This window comes from Sceloporus undulatus, chromosome 2, assembly GCF_019175285.1.
Source record: "Sceloporus undulatus isolate JIND9_A2432 ecotype Alabama chromosome 2, SceUnd_v1.1, whole genome shotgun sequence".
Lineage (NCBI taxonomy): Eukaryota > Metazoa > Chordata > Lepidosauria > Squamata > Phrynosomatidae > Sceloporus > Sceloporus undulatus.
In genome coordinates, this window is record NC_056523.1 from 326131532 (window position 1) to 326145603 (window position 14072).

Genomic DNA, 14072 nt, shown 5'->3' on the forward strand with positions numbered 1-14072 from the left:
CAAAACTTTTGTTTCTAGGCCTCAAAAGATGAGATACTTGAGCCAGGGATTGGGCATTCAAATTTTAGCTGTAGAACTCATTTCAAATTCCAGCGTGTGTGTGTGTGTGTGTGTGAAAGACAGGCTGACTGACTTCACTAAGGCAGTTACAAAGGTGTAACCTAGAGGTACTCATTCATGTCTGGTTCATATGCACAATCCCTGTGTATTAACTGCTTTAGGGAATATCTAGGGACTGTGAAAGTTGCACAGTTTCCACTTACTGGGCAGCTGCTGCTGTGAGCAATGAAGACCCTGTCCTCTTTGGTCAGGAAACAACTGACTGATGTTTCCACTCTACCCTTCATATGAACAATCTCCCACATGAGAGGGATTCTGCCTGCCACAATGGACACTTTTCTTCTGAAATATTAGGTTTCATTATTTCACAAACAAATTTTTCTTTCTGTCTCCTCATGCTATTGACTGATGTCACACCACTGACCTTATGATCCTACTAGAACCTCATATGGTTTTCACATGTACTGCTAGTCAGGCAAGATGTCATCGTACACTTGTACATATGATCCTGCCTCCTCCCCCCCCCCCCCCCCCACACACATCTCAGTATAGTGCATTTATACTTGGTGAATTCTGTTAGTAACCTGATGGTTTTGACCCAATTGCCCAATGTGTTCAGGTCACCTTGAATCCTGATCCTATCTTAGAATTATCTCAGGGAAATAGCTGCCCCTCCCAGCTTATTGCCATCTACAGACATAGGTATGGTGGTGACAATATGGAATGAAACAGAGCAATGGTTTAAAATATTGATGTTATTACCTGCTGTAAGTCTGACTTCAGTTTATGTTGACCCAATGAATCAGAGGCCTCTAAGTCACCCTACCAACAACAACAATGTTCAGGTCCTGCAGATACAGGTCTGTGGCTTCCTTGAATAAGTCTATCCATCAGATATGTGGTCTTCCTCTTTATCTACCGGGTTTTACCACACCAAGCATTATTGTATTTTCTTGTGAGTAATGTCTTCTCATGATATGGCCAAAGTACAACAGTTTCACTTTAGTCATCACAGCTTCTAGGGAAAGCTCAGGCTGAATTATTCTAGGTCCCATTTATTTGGTAGTCCACACTATCCATAGAATTTTTCTCCAGCATAACATTTCAGATGAGTTGATTTTCTTCCTATCAGCTTTCTTCAGTGTCCAGCTTTCACAACCATATATAGAATTGGTAAATACAATAGTATGGACTATCCTAACTCAATGATATATTTTGACACATAAGGATCTTGCCTAATTCCTTCATAGATGTTCTGTCAAGTCCCAGTCTTCTTCTGATTTCTTGACTGTAATTCCATTCTGATTAATGACTGAGAAAGTTTTGAACTAGTTCATTGTCTTCATCATCTACTTTAAAGTCCTGTAAATCAACTGTGATTATTATTGTTTTGTTTTGTTAATGTCCAGCTGTAAACCAACCTTTGCACTTTCTTCTTTGACTTCCTTCAGTTATTGTTCCAGGTATTTGCTATTTTCTGCTGATTTAGGGCCTAAACAGATGGCCCTAAAGAGGTGGCATTATGCCGCTCCTTGGTGCACCAGATTGGGGCTGTTGCAATTGCACGCCATGGCCCTGATCTGGCATTTTTATGGCCTCCAAATGCCACTCCTTTTGGAGTCAGAAAAAGGGCACTTTTGCCACCATGGCGGCACTTTCCAGTGCTCCTTTTGGCATGTGTCATCTGAACGCCATGCCAAAGGAGTGCTGTAACACCACCCGCCATGTGGTCGGTCAAGCAGCATGATAGCAGCTTGGGGGTGGAGTCAAGGCATGCATTGTTTGGCCACCACACCCCACTCTACCCTGATGCTTATCCTTTTGATCGGTCTGTTTAGCCCCTTAGATAGCTTCATAAATTCACACGCTCAGGGTAAAAGAATGTTAAAGCAACTTAGGACCCTTTTCCAACACACAGTTATGGCACAGTGATTCCTCTTGAACTGTTACAACTGCATCCTATGGAATCCTGGAGTTTGAAGTTTGGTGAGATACTCAGGATCTTTGGCTGAGAATTCTAAGTGCTCCTCTCTAAACTGAAATCCCAAGACTTCATAGGATGGAGCATGGCAGGTCAAATGGAATCATAGTGCTATAATTCCTCTATGTGAAAGGACCACCAGGGGTCTCAAGCTGCATTGTCAACTTTATCAACATCACTGGCATCACCACCACCATGTATCACTTCACCATCAAACCAAGTTACTAGATATAATTGAAGCTATATCATTCCATGGCTGTTGACTCTAATCATTAAAACAGAAATGCTGGGCTCAGAGAAGCAGTATATCTCTGAATGTGAGATGGCAGAAGGGAGGGAAGAAGAGGACAGTTGCCTTTATGCTTTTTGTGGACTTCTTGGAAGCAGGTGGTTGGCTACTGCTGGGAACAGAATGGCGCACCAGATGGACTTATGGTCCAATCCAGCAGGACTCTCATATTTTTAGATGAAAGGGAGAATGAAAGCCAGGGAATGCTACCAACTCACCAGCTAGCAGGTAACAAACTGTGACACTTGCTTAAGTGTGTGTGTGTGTGTGTGTGTGTGTGGTACAAATTTCTAGTCCAGGCATGCTTCTTGCTGCGCAACTTTGCAAGGCCAAATGGGAATCTCATTTGCAAAAGGTGAGGAAGTATCTTTCACATTCAGGCAAAAATAAAATTGCCATGACTTTCAATGAAAGGATCTGCCTTCTACTGAGTCTAAGCAGTTGGTTCATGCAGTACAGTAGTGTCTATTCTGACTGTCAGCAGCAATCAAATTAACCAAGGACAGCGACAGAGATCTTTTGCTTCTGGGCACTTAAATAATTCTAAGAGGATATGCCAGCAATTGAATCTGGGTAGTTTATCACACGGGAAGGATGTGCCCAAATCCTGTGGATAAACAGGGTTAAATCTGTGAATGTCCCACAAAAGCAGTATTGTTTTCAGGCAACATCATATGACTTTAGCATTAACCTGACATTAACCCATGTAGAAAGCCACAAAATTGCACTGCTTTTTAACTTTGGGATTTTCCTGAAGTTAAAAGTGGTGCAATTTTGCGGCTTTATGCATGGGTTATTGTTGGGTTAATCCCAAAGTGCTCCAATGTGTCTGAAAACAATCCCACTCTTGCAGGATATTCACAGGATTTAAACCTCATTTATTCATGGGATCTGGGCACTTTGCCTCCCATGTGATAAACTCCATGTGATACATTTATGCATTTATATGAATTATGTGTTTTATCCCAGAGTTAAAGGTCCTGTCAAAACAACAAATTCCCAGTGATTTTATTGCAGCACATATCACTGACTAACTTCTGTTTTTCAGATGGGTAGTTTCAGAACAGATTAAGGTGTATGTGGCTTATTATATATCTGAGGAAAGAGAGAGAAATCAGGGCCAACATTTGGACATGTCAGGATCTTGTCTAGTTTCTTCATAGTTGCATGTACATATACATCATTGTATAGTGCAAATCTATACTGTATTTCTCAGTGGTTGGGCTATACAAACCTACTTAATTCTGACATAGCTTCCTAACACACTGCAGAAATAATCTAGTTTGAGACCTCTTTAACTGCCCTAGTTTAGTACTAGAAAATTCTGGGAACTGTAGTTTTGTGAGACATTTAGCCTTCTTTGTCAGACAGCTCTGGTACATAATAAACTACAATTCCCAGGATTCCCTAGGAGGAGCCCTGGTGGTGCAGTGGTTAAATGCAAGTACTGCAGCCACTCACTCACATTTGTTCATTCTTTATTTATTTTCTTCCTTCCTTCCTTCGTTTCCTTTTTTTGTGTGTGCAAGCAATTGCATATCTGCCGATGCACTTGCAGATTTTCTCGTTATGTACTTGGGCATATACAGTGGTTGTTTCTGCAACACCAGTGAATGAAGTAGCACGCTTCATTGATGTAGGGTTGCATGGTTGGAATCTTGTTGGTTAGTCCCTACTACAGTAGATCCATTAAATCAGTTGTTAAAACAGCACATCAACATGTAGGTAAATCTGGCTGATTCAATGACTCAATCCAGTTGGGCTAACAACAGGATTTAGGACCCCCTGAATGGAATTCAGTGTTGTGCAACAGCATAACTCACTGTTCTGAAACAGTGAACTCAATATGTTGTTGCTCTCGTTGTGTGATTTCAAGTCATTTCTGACTTATGGTGGCCCTAGGGTGACCTTATCACTGCATTTCTTCAGAAAAGCTATGCCTTCTCCTTCCTCTAGGCTGAGAGAGTGTGACTGGCCCAAGTTCAACCAGTTGGTTTCCATAGCTGAGTTGGGATTTGAACTCTGGTCTAAGTCATAGTCCAAGGCTCAAACCAGTATCTCAGGCTGGCTCTCAGAATTGAATATGATAAATGAGCAAAGACCAGAAAAGTACAATTGCAAGTGTAAGGGGAGGTGCATGACACAAAAAGGTTTCTGATAAAGGTCTTCAGATTTTCCTCAGACCAGGTGATTGTGGATCTCAGTGCTAGATTCACCTGGTGACATTTCTCCAATTCCTAGAGAAAACCTTTCTCTTACAATTGATTGTAAGCTATGCAACAATAAGCCCCCATAGCACTTTTTTGCGTTTTATGCACAAAGAACAGTTGTTGGCACGGCAGGTGCATTTTGTCCAACATCTCACCAGCAAGAACAGCAATTAAATGGCTTATTAGACAAACCTCAAGAGATGGGGAAGTCTCTCTCAGCCGCTGCAAGTACTAACACCCCAGAAACATTCAGTAAGCCTGTGAGTCTTTCAGAAGGCAATTAGAGATAGGTTAACTCCCCCTCCTGGTCCAATTCATAATTAATCAGAGAAAAAACAATTAATTAATGAAATGCCTGGTAGATGTCTAAAAAGCATCCATTAAGAAAAGAGAACTGTAGCGATGTGAACATATCTCAGTCTCCTTTTTGTTGCATTTCTCACAATCTCATTAGCATTCTTTCCCTATTTACTTCCATATTAAATCCCAGACCTTTTTCTGGTTCTGCAGAGTAATTTGGTCATATTTTTATGTAAAGGCTGCGCCAGTGACACAAATGAAGGAAGGAGCTCCGTTTCAGAGCTCCTTCCGGTGTCGCGGAAAGGGTGCCACAGGCGCACATCCACGGCGCCAGGACATCACGTCCATGCCGTTCCATTTGGAGGCGGTGCAGCCATGACATTCTAATGGCGGCGCCCATGTAGAATGGGTGCCACCATTTTGTATATACTGTGTACGTAATAGGGTTGGGGACGTCTGAAAGAGAGGCCCCCAGGCAACCCTAGTAGGTACACAATAAGTACTAAAAGGCCCATTTGTAAAGGGCCACTAGTGAAGCTTCAAAGTTACATAATCTTTATCTCCTTCTGTAGCTGGAAGTTTTGTTGGTCACTGGCCACATGAATTTAGTGACTAAATCATCCAGTGAAGCAATCTTCTCTACATCAGCAAATGCTCTTGTAGAATCATAGACCTATACAATCATAGAGTTGGAAGAAGACTTATAGACCATTGAGTCCAACACCACACACAATACAGGAACTGCAGCTAAAGCAGATAACTATCCAGCCTCTTTTTGAAGACATCCATAGAAAGAAACTCTCACCATTTCCCTAGGCAATTGGTTCCAGTGCTGATCCTTCTAATTTTCAGTCAAAATCCACCCTCCTGTGGCTTGGAATGATGAGACCTGGCCCTTCTCTCTCCATTGGGTTTTTTTTCTTTTGCATTTAATATGATTGGGACAGATCTTGAAAAGTTACATCCAAAAATTGACCTATTTCTATTTAATTTCCTTTAAAAGACCTGCCTACTATTTAGCTTTATCACCATTTACTCCTCTTCCTTCTATTGTTTCTCCTCTCTTGAACTTGGGAATGCAAACTTCTCAGGGCAGGGGTCTGCCCTGTCTAAAGTGTTGTGCATAATGATGATGCTGTATTAACAATAACAATAAAGAAGATGTCATTTAGTAGCATCAGCCTCCACATCCCCCAGGTTCAGGGCTGGCTACAAGTTATCAAGTTCTCCTTTCTTATTCTCTAGAAAAACTTGCCATCTTATTGTGGGTGTAAGAAATTGGGGGACATCATGTTGAAAGAGACAAATAAATCTCACTTTTAAGTAAGAAAAAAATGGTCCAATGCACTCTGATGATGAACACTGTTAATTCCAGCAATGCCTTGGGTAAAACGCAGTAATCCAAAAATTGCCTCCAAGGTTCAGGAATTAATGGGTCCCTGAATATCTATTCATGGAAGACAGGTGGGCTGTTGAGACCTGGGATTAGTCCCTAAGCGGTTTTATACTGGCTTTGAGAAGGTTCCATCAGTGCCTAGTTACACATCAGATTGATTGGGAAGCTTTATTGTTTTATAAGCCTCTGCTTGGTCTGTTACCAAGTCACATTAACAATCTGTTAATGGCTTTCATTATTCCCAAAGCATGCACAATAGGTGTGTACAACCTGGAAATGTTCCTTAGAGGAACAAAAGAAGAATGGGGATAATTGTGTTGATCTGTTCCTCCAGTGACATTTTCTGATGACAACAGCCTACCCAGACGCTCTGAATGATTTCTAAACATCAGCTTCCAATCTGGGGACCTGGACTAACTCTTAAAGAAAAAAAAGGGGGGGGGTATGCTGGAGAAATGTCATTTCACCCAGTAACAGATTGTATTAACAAAGAGACCTGATTTGTTCATAGCAACCTATTTTGTTTCAGCTCCGACATGTAAAACGATGAAAGGGTGGGTAATGGGTAAATACTCTGCAAATCAAAGGTAGGAAAGAAAAGAAATTTGCTGACATTTTTAATGAATTTGTCATATTTGGATGATCTATTAATTTTGAAAATAAGATGCATATCTTTTGATTTTTCATCACTAGGCAGAAACCACAAGCTCAGTAAACATGCAAATCTATCTGTTCCTCATTCTCACAAAGTGTTGTTGTTTGTCCTTAAGCCATTTCTGATTCATGGCGACCCTAAGACAAACCTGTCATGAGGTTTTCTTGGCAGAATTTGTTCAGAAGAGGGTTGTTCTGACCTTTCTCTGAGGCTGAGAGAATCTGACTTGCCCAAGCTTGTCCAATGGGCTTCCATGGCCATGCTGAGATTCGAACCCTTGTTTCTCAGCGTCCAACGCTCAAACTACTGCAAAATGAAGGTTGTCTTTTCACAAATAGGAATCAATAATTGTCTCACTATTGTCGCAGCTGCACAGGAATATGAAGATTTGTGTGTACACACAAAATCTTTATGCACTGTTTGTGATTTAGGAGAACTATTTTGGACTTTGCACATAAAATGCATTTTCTGTACAGAAAACATGTTTCCTGTCAAGGAGACAGTGTTTCATGTGCAATGCACTGCTCCTTGTGCAAGAAACATGTTTTCTCTATAGAAAAACAATTTTCTCTCTCAATAAAGTTAATTTTGATCATAGGTAAACTGTGGAAGAAAACTTCAAAGAGCAAAGAAACTCATGGATGCCAATGTTATAGCTGACAGTTTCTTGCCCAAGAAGAAGCCTGAAATCTACTGGTAGTCCCAGCTAAAATTGGCTCCCTACTTTTGCAGATTAGTGTTGCCTAACCATTTAACAGTTGACTTAATAGGTCTACTCTAGCTGGGACTAGTCAACAATAATTGAGCCCTGATTCAAGTGAAAGAGAGAGAGAGAAAAAAGAAGACAAAAATAAATAGCCTTTCCATTCCCAAGTCTGAGGACCCATTCAGAATACTCCAGTTTGTTCTTGGACTATTCTGGCCATGACCTACATTCCCCCCATTATCTCTGCATTCCAGAGTGATGCTGGGTAGCCGTCTAGGCACTCATCCCACTGTGCACCTGGTACCACCACCACTAGTACCAGCACCACTCCCGCTGAGTTAAGAAATGCAGTGCTCACCATTGAGCACATGTTTGGATGCCCCTTTGTGACCTTAGAGGAAGTGACTCGCACCAGCAGTGGCAATACAGTGGAATGTTGAAGTCAAGGTGGCACAGTGGATCAGATGTAGAGGTGCAGGTTTCCCTGCAAAATCCAGAGCAAAAGATGAGTTTTTAATCCCGAGATAGGGCAGATTCAATGAAGAACTGGCCTTCCCTTCTGAAAACAGTCTATGTCCACATTGGTCAGTTGGTCCTGCATCATATAGACAGGTTGCAGCGAGGGAGGGGGCTTACAGGTGAAATTGGCCTGATAGACATGCCTTCAAGATTCTTATTGGTGCTTATTTTCAGTAAGGACTGTTCGACAGTGGAACACACTCCTTCAGAGTGTAGTGGAGTCTCCCTCCTTGGAAGTCTTTAAACAGAGGCTGGATGGCCATCTGTCGGGTATGCTTTGATTGAGAGTTCCTGCATGGCATGGGGTTGGACTGGATGGCCCTTGTGGTCTCTTCCAATTCTAGGATTCTATGATTCTTTGATTTTTCAAACTATATACAACATGGGGTAAACATTTGTTAGAGACCTATGCAGATGGATTTGGTCACAGCAGATAGGAGAATTCAGCATTTCCATCCACAGTGAACACTTCTCTAAACCTCCTACTTGTTTTCAGGCTGGGTGCTACCCCTCACTAACTATAATAGCCCCATCAGTTGCTTTTTTCATATGCTTAACTGGTGTTTTATTGGAATTATTTGTTATTTCGTTTTTTTTCTCGAAGAACCTCTGTACATAATCCTGGAATCCTTTTTGAGGAATGTTTCTTTGGAAATGTTTTAAGCCAACTAATAAAAAAGCAATGGTAATTATTCCCTTTTTCAGTGCTTAGATTTGCTTCCAAACCTAGCTCCAGTAGAGCAAACATGGAACCTAGAGGAATGAAAAGCTTCACTGGCAAGGCAGGAAGTGATATAAAGTTACTGAAAAAGAGTGAATCGCATATATGTTCTTGAAGACAGTCCTGAGACTATAGATGCTAAAGGGTGGGCATTTTTATGGAAAGTGGAGTTAAGGGTAGTGGAGTTGGTGTGATTGTCATGAAAAGCTTTCAGTGGGAAGGAATTAGTTCCAAGGAAAAGAAATATAGCTTTGGGTTGCCTGGGAGGGGCGCTGCCACATAAACCACAAAAGCTTGTTTGGAGGAAAGGCCACAACTTTATTAAATGGCAACAGAAAACAGCAACGGCAAATGTGTAGGGTTGGCCCATAGCATGAGGTCATGATCTGGACCAGGGGTAGGCAACCTTTTCAAGTCGGGGGCCGGGTTGCTGTCCCTCAGACAACTGGGGGGCCGAACTCAAAATGGCGCCTGGAGTGGCGCGGAAGCTGCGGCGGGGCGGCAATCGGCGGCAGGACCGGGCTGGGGCCGGTCCCAAGGCCTCGCTGGGCCAGATCCAGCCCGCGGGCCGTAGGTTGCCGAGCCCTGATCTGGACAATTGGACAACACCCTGGTTGTTCGATGACAGCAACGGCCGCCATCGGCCAGACATCGGGATGACCTAGGGGCCATAGTATGCCATAACCAACCATCTGCTTGGATGTAATTTTCAATAGCCCCTAGTCACCGGGCAACGCAAAATGTTATGGCCCCCGCAATGGCCACAACGTATGCCCTCAGTGCACCCGGGTCCGCAAGGACTCCCGCTCCAGTGCTCCGCAGCCCTGGAGACCACTCACCCCAGATCATGGCCTATACTGCCGCCCCTAGTTGTGACTAGCAACACCAACCCAAGGGAGGGAGGGGGGAGCTGAGCAATAATGACCCTGAACTCCATGCCACGTGGCCTTAAATAGGCCAGGCAGGAGGAGGGTCCAGGGAGAGGTTGCTCCTCCCCCTCCAGGCTGCACCAATCAGCAGCCTGGAGGACCAAAAGGAGCAACCATAGAGAGGCCCCCTCAGGATAGAGAGGCCTCTCTAGAGCAGGACTCCTTCCTGCCCCTCCCAACCAGCTCAGACCGGCCTCGGCCACCCAGCAAAGCATGCTGGCGTGCGCTGAGGTGCGCGAACGTGGCGGCAAGGCGCGGCCTCCCGGCGGCAACGTGGCTGGGTGGGTGAGCCCGCCTGCCGTCCTACGTAGCATAATAAAAGATTAGGCATGATGAGATACAGAGTGTATCTGCACAACATCATCACAGGACTCTGATACCACTTCCATTGCTTTGGAATCCTAGATGTTATTAGCATGGTGTGCTTAGAATTGTTGACTAGAGAGATCTTGTATTGTAGTTTAGGGCACTCAACTATAATTCACACAGAGAAATCTAAGTAGTCATTGCCACAACCGTTAAAGCAGTGTCACAGTGCTATAACTCTGTGTGTAGATGAATCCTTAGGCTGGAATCATGTTTCTCTAAGGAAGTGGTTGAAGACTTTTGTCCAATGCATAGAGACTGCATTCAGGTTCAAGTTGTAGAGGTGGAATTATGCCATTGTGTGTGCAGGTGGATTTGGATGCCCTTTCAATTGTGTAGTTGGGTTTCATGTAATGGTGCAATATTGTCATTAGAATCATAGAATCATAAAGCTGAAAGAGGTCATTCAGCACAAGAGTTGTATTGTGCAATTGATATACCTGTAACTCCACACTTGGAGGTTGTTGCTACACAACCCCTGTACAATTTATAAAGCTTGGCTGAATTCCTTGGAAAGTTCTTATACAGATAGTACCATACCCTTGTCTAAGGGTTTACACCTTCGGATTTGGTGTTTGGTGCACTGAAGCAGCATTATTACCTAGAGAGGTGGTGAGGTCTCTTTCATTAGACATCTTTCTCTGGATGGACATTTACCTGCTGGGGTGCTTTAACAGGGTTTCTGATTGGGGGCTGTTTGAAACCTCTTCCAACTCTATGATTGTATGATCCTATGATCAACTGGCAAAAGCACAGATAGATAGATAGATAGATAGATAGATAGATAGATAGATAGATAGATAGATAATTTTCAAGGTGATGCTGTCACTCTGTGATTCTTTCCTTTCTTCCTGAGGACTGAAGAAGATAATCCAGGATCTGAGACTCAGGGGCAGATCCTGGCATTTGGGAACAAGCCCACAAAAACACACTATCCCTCCATCCCACTGTCCACTTGCTCTTCCCCAGACTGGTTTTAAACAGTATTCCCTGAACCCTGGGGATGACACTAAAATTAGAGAAAGAAGTAGTACAGTTTTCAAGTTGCTGATAGTTTTCCCCTTGTGAAGCGCTTCACAGATAGTCCTGTATCTTCTTTCAGCTTTTCATAAAGCATTTAAATGATGCTGTATATATTTATTTCTCAGGTTGTTAAGAAAACAGCGCAAAATGAAGAAATCTTGCCACATAAAAAAAGAGAAACAAAATGCAGTCTTTTACTTTGGATTCGTTTGGTGATAGCTTATAAAAACTGAGGGTTTATATGAAGCATTTAATCCATCACCTACAGCCTTGCCTTCCTCATTGAAAATACATTTTTTTCCTGAATTGCATTTTAAATTATTTAGTCTTTTTTATAGGCAGAAGGTGATCAGATAGATAATGTAGCGTTGGCACTCTCCAAAACAACCCTGATCTGTTCCTGTTTCTGCTAATTAAAATCGCACCATTCTTAGTGAGAGGAGAAGCGGCAGTGGGAGGGGTGAAGATATAAAGGTTGTCCTCTCTTTTTTATTATTACACCGCACGGGTTCATTCTTTAAAAAAAATATCTGGGAAAAATAAAGGTCAGCTGTTAATTAGTGGCTTTCTGAAAGTATCCATTAATATTACATAAATTACAGGCTCAAAAATCCAATTAGAATCCTGGACTGTATTGGAACTAAATAGATCATTTAATTTTTGGACCACACTATGAAATGAGTTTTGTGGCAGAAATCAATAGCAGCTCAGAAAGGAAACCTACATATTTTCTCCCTCCATTTCTCTCTCCACATCCCCAGATATATGAGCACCAGTGGTGATTTTGGCAATTGTACTTTGGGTGTATTGCACAATGGACACATTCAGTTGATTGGTTACATAAGTGGAGTTGTGCAGGTGTAACCATTTCCCATTGTAATTTCACATTTCATATGGTATGTAACTACTTGTCAATACCTTCAATACACCATTTGATTCACAGGGATTATGGGCACAGGCATTATGCACAACTGGATAATAAGCAAGTACACTGGTGGTTATGCAATCAATTGCACAGTGCCAATGTTTAGAAGAAGAGTAGTATAGTAGAACTGCTGTGTAACTATGTGCATGTGAGCGTGCATTACACAATTCCAATCTAATATCTTGGTACTTACCAGATAACTTTATGGCATCTACATTCTCATGTTTTATATGGAGAAAGCTTCCTTGGCTGAAGATGGCCACTCCGAACTAAATCCAGAGGTGAGTCACAGTCCTATTGTGACAAAAGCAAAGCCTGGTTTATCCCCAGGAACCACCTGAAAACTTGGAGGTGGAAACAGAGGGTCTGTATCCTGTCCTACATCAACAGCTCAATAGTGCCAACACAAGGAACCTAAACACCAGTTACACTCTTCTTCTCCTTAAATAAACTATGATGAGTTTATGAGGCTAGCTGGGCCAATTTACTGCCTCCTATAAATTAGCTCATCCAAGGCAATACTGATGCTGAAGACAATAAATCCCATGCTTCTGGGTAACATAGAATCATAGAATCATAGAATCATAGAATCATAGAGTTGGAAGAGACCACTAGGGCCATCCAGTCCAACCCCCTGCCATGCAGGAAATCCAAATCAAAGCATCCCTGACAGATGGCCATCCAGCCTCCGTTTGAAGACCTCTAAGGAAGGAGACTCCACTACACTTTGAGGGAGTTTGTTCCACTGTCGAACAGCCCTTACTGTCAGGAAGTTCCTCCTAATGTTGAGGTGGAATCTCTTTTCCTGCAGTTTGCATCCATTGCTCCGGGTCCTAGTCTCTGGAGCAGCAGAAAACAAGCTGGCTCCCTCTTCAATATGACATCCCTTCAAATATTTAAACAGAGCTATCATATCACCCCTTAACCTTCTCTTCTCCAGGCTAAACATCCCCAGCTCCCTAAGGCGTTCCTCGTAGGGCATGGTTTCCAGGCCTTTGACCATTTTAGTCACCCTCCTTTGGACACGCTACAGTTTCTCAATGTCCTTTTTGAATTGTGGCACCCAGAACTGGACACAATATTTCAGGTGGGGCCTGACCAGAGCAGAATATAGTGGCACTATTACTTCCCTTGATCTAGACACTATACTTCTATTGATGCAGCCTAAAATCTCATTGGGCTTGTTAGCTGCCGCATCACACTGTTGACTCATGTTCAACTTGTGGTCTACTTGGACTCCTAGATCCCTTTCACATGTTGTCTCCTTAAGACAGGTGTCCCCCATCCTATATCTATGCATTTCATTTTTTCGCCCTAAGTGCAGTACCTTACATTTCTGCCTGTTGAAGTTCATTTTGTTAGCTGTGGCCCAGCTTTCTAGTCTATTCAGGTCATTTTGAATTTTGATCCTGTCCTCTGGAGTATTAGCTATTCCTCCTAATTTGGTGTCATCTGCAAATTTGATAAGTATTCCCCCAATTTTTTCCTCCAAGTCATTAATAATGATGTTGAACAGTACTGGGCCCACTGGTCACTTCTCTCCAGGATGAAAAGGTGCCATTGTTGAGCACCCTTTGGGTTCGTCCAGTCAACCAAATACAAATCCAATTAACAATTGCCTTGTCTAGCCCACATTTTACAAGCTTGTTGGCAAGAATGTCATGGGGAACCCTGTCAAAGGCCTTACTGAAATCAAGATATACTATATCCACAGCATTCCCTTCATCTACCAAGCTAGTAATTTTATCAAAGAAAGAGATCAGATTTGTCTGGCATGACTTCTTTCTCTGAAACCCATGTTGACTTTTTGTGATTATGGAATTGCTTTCTAGATGTTCACAGATTCTCTGTTTAATGATCTGCTCCAGAATCTTTCCTGGGATTGATGTCAGACTAACTGGCCGATAATTGTTTGGATCCTCTTTTTTCCCCTTTTTGAAGATGGGGACAACGTTTGCCCTCCTCCAGTCTGCTGGGACTTCTCCTGTTCTC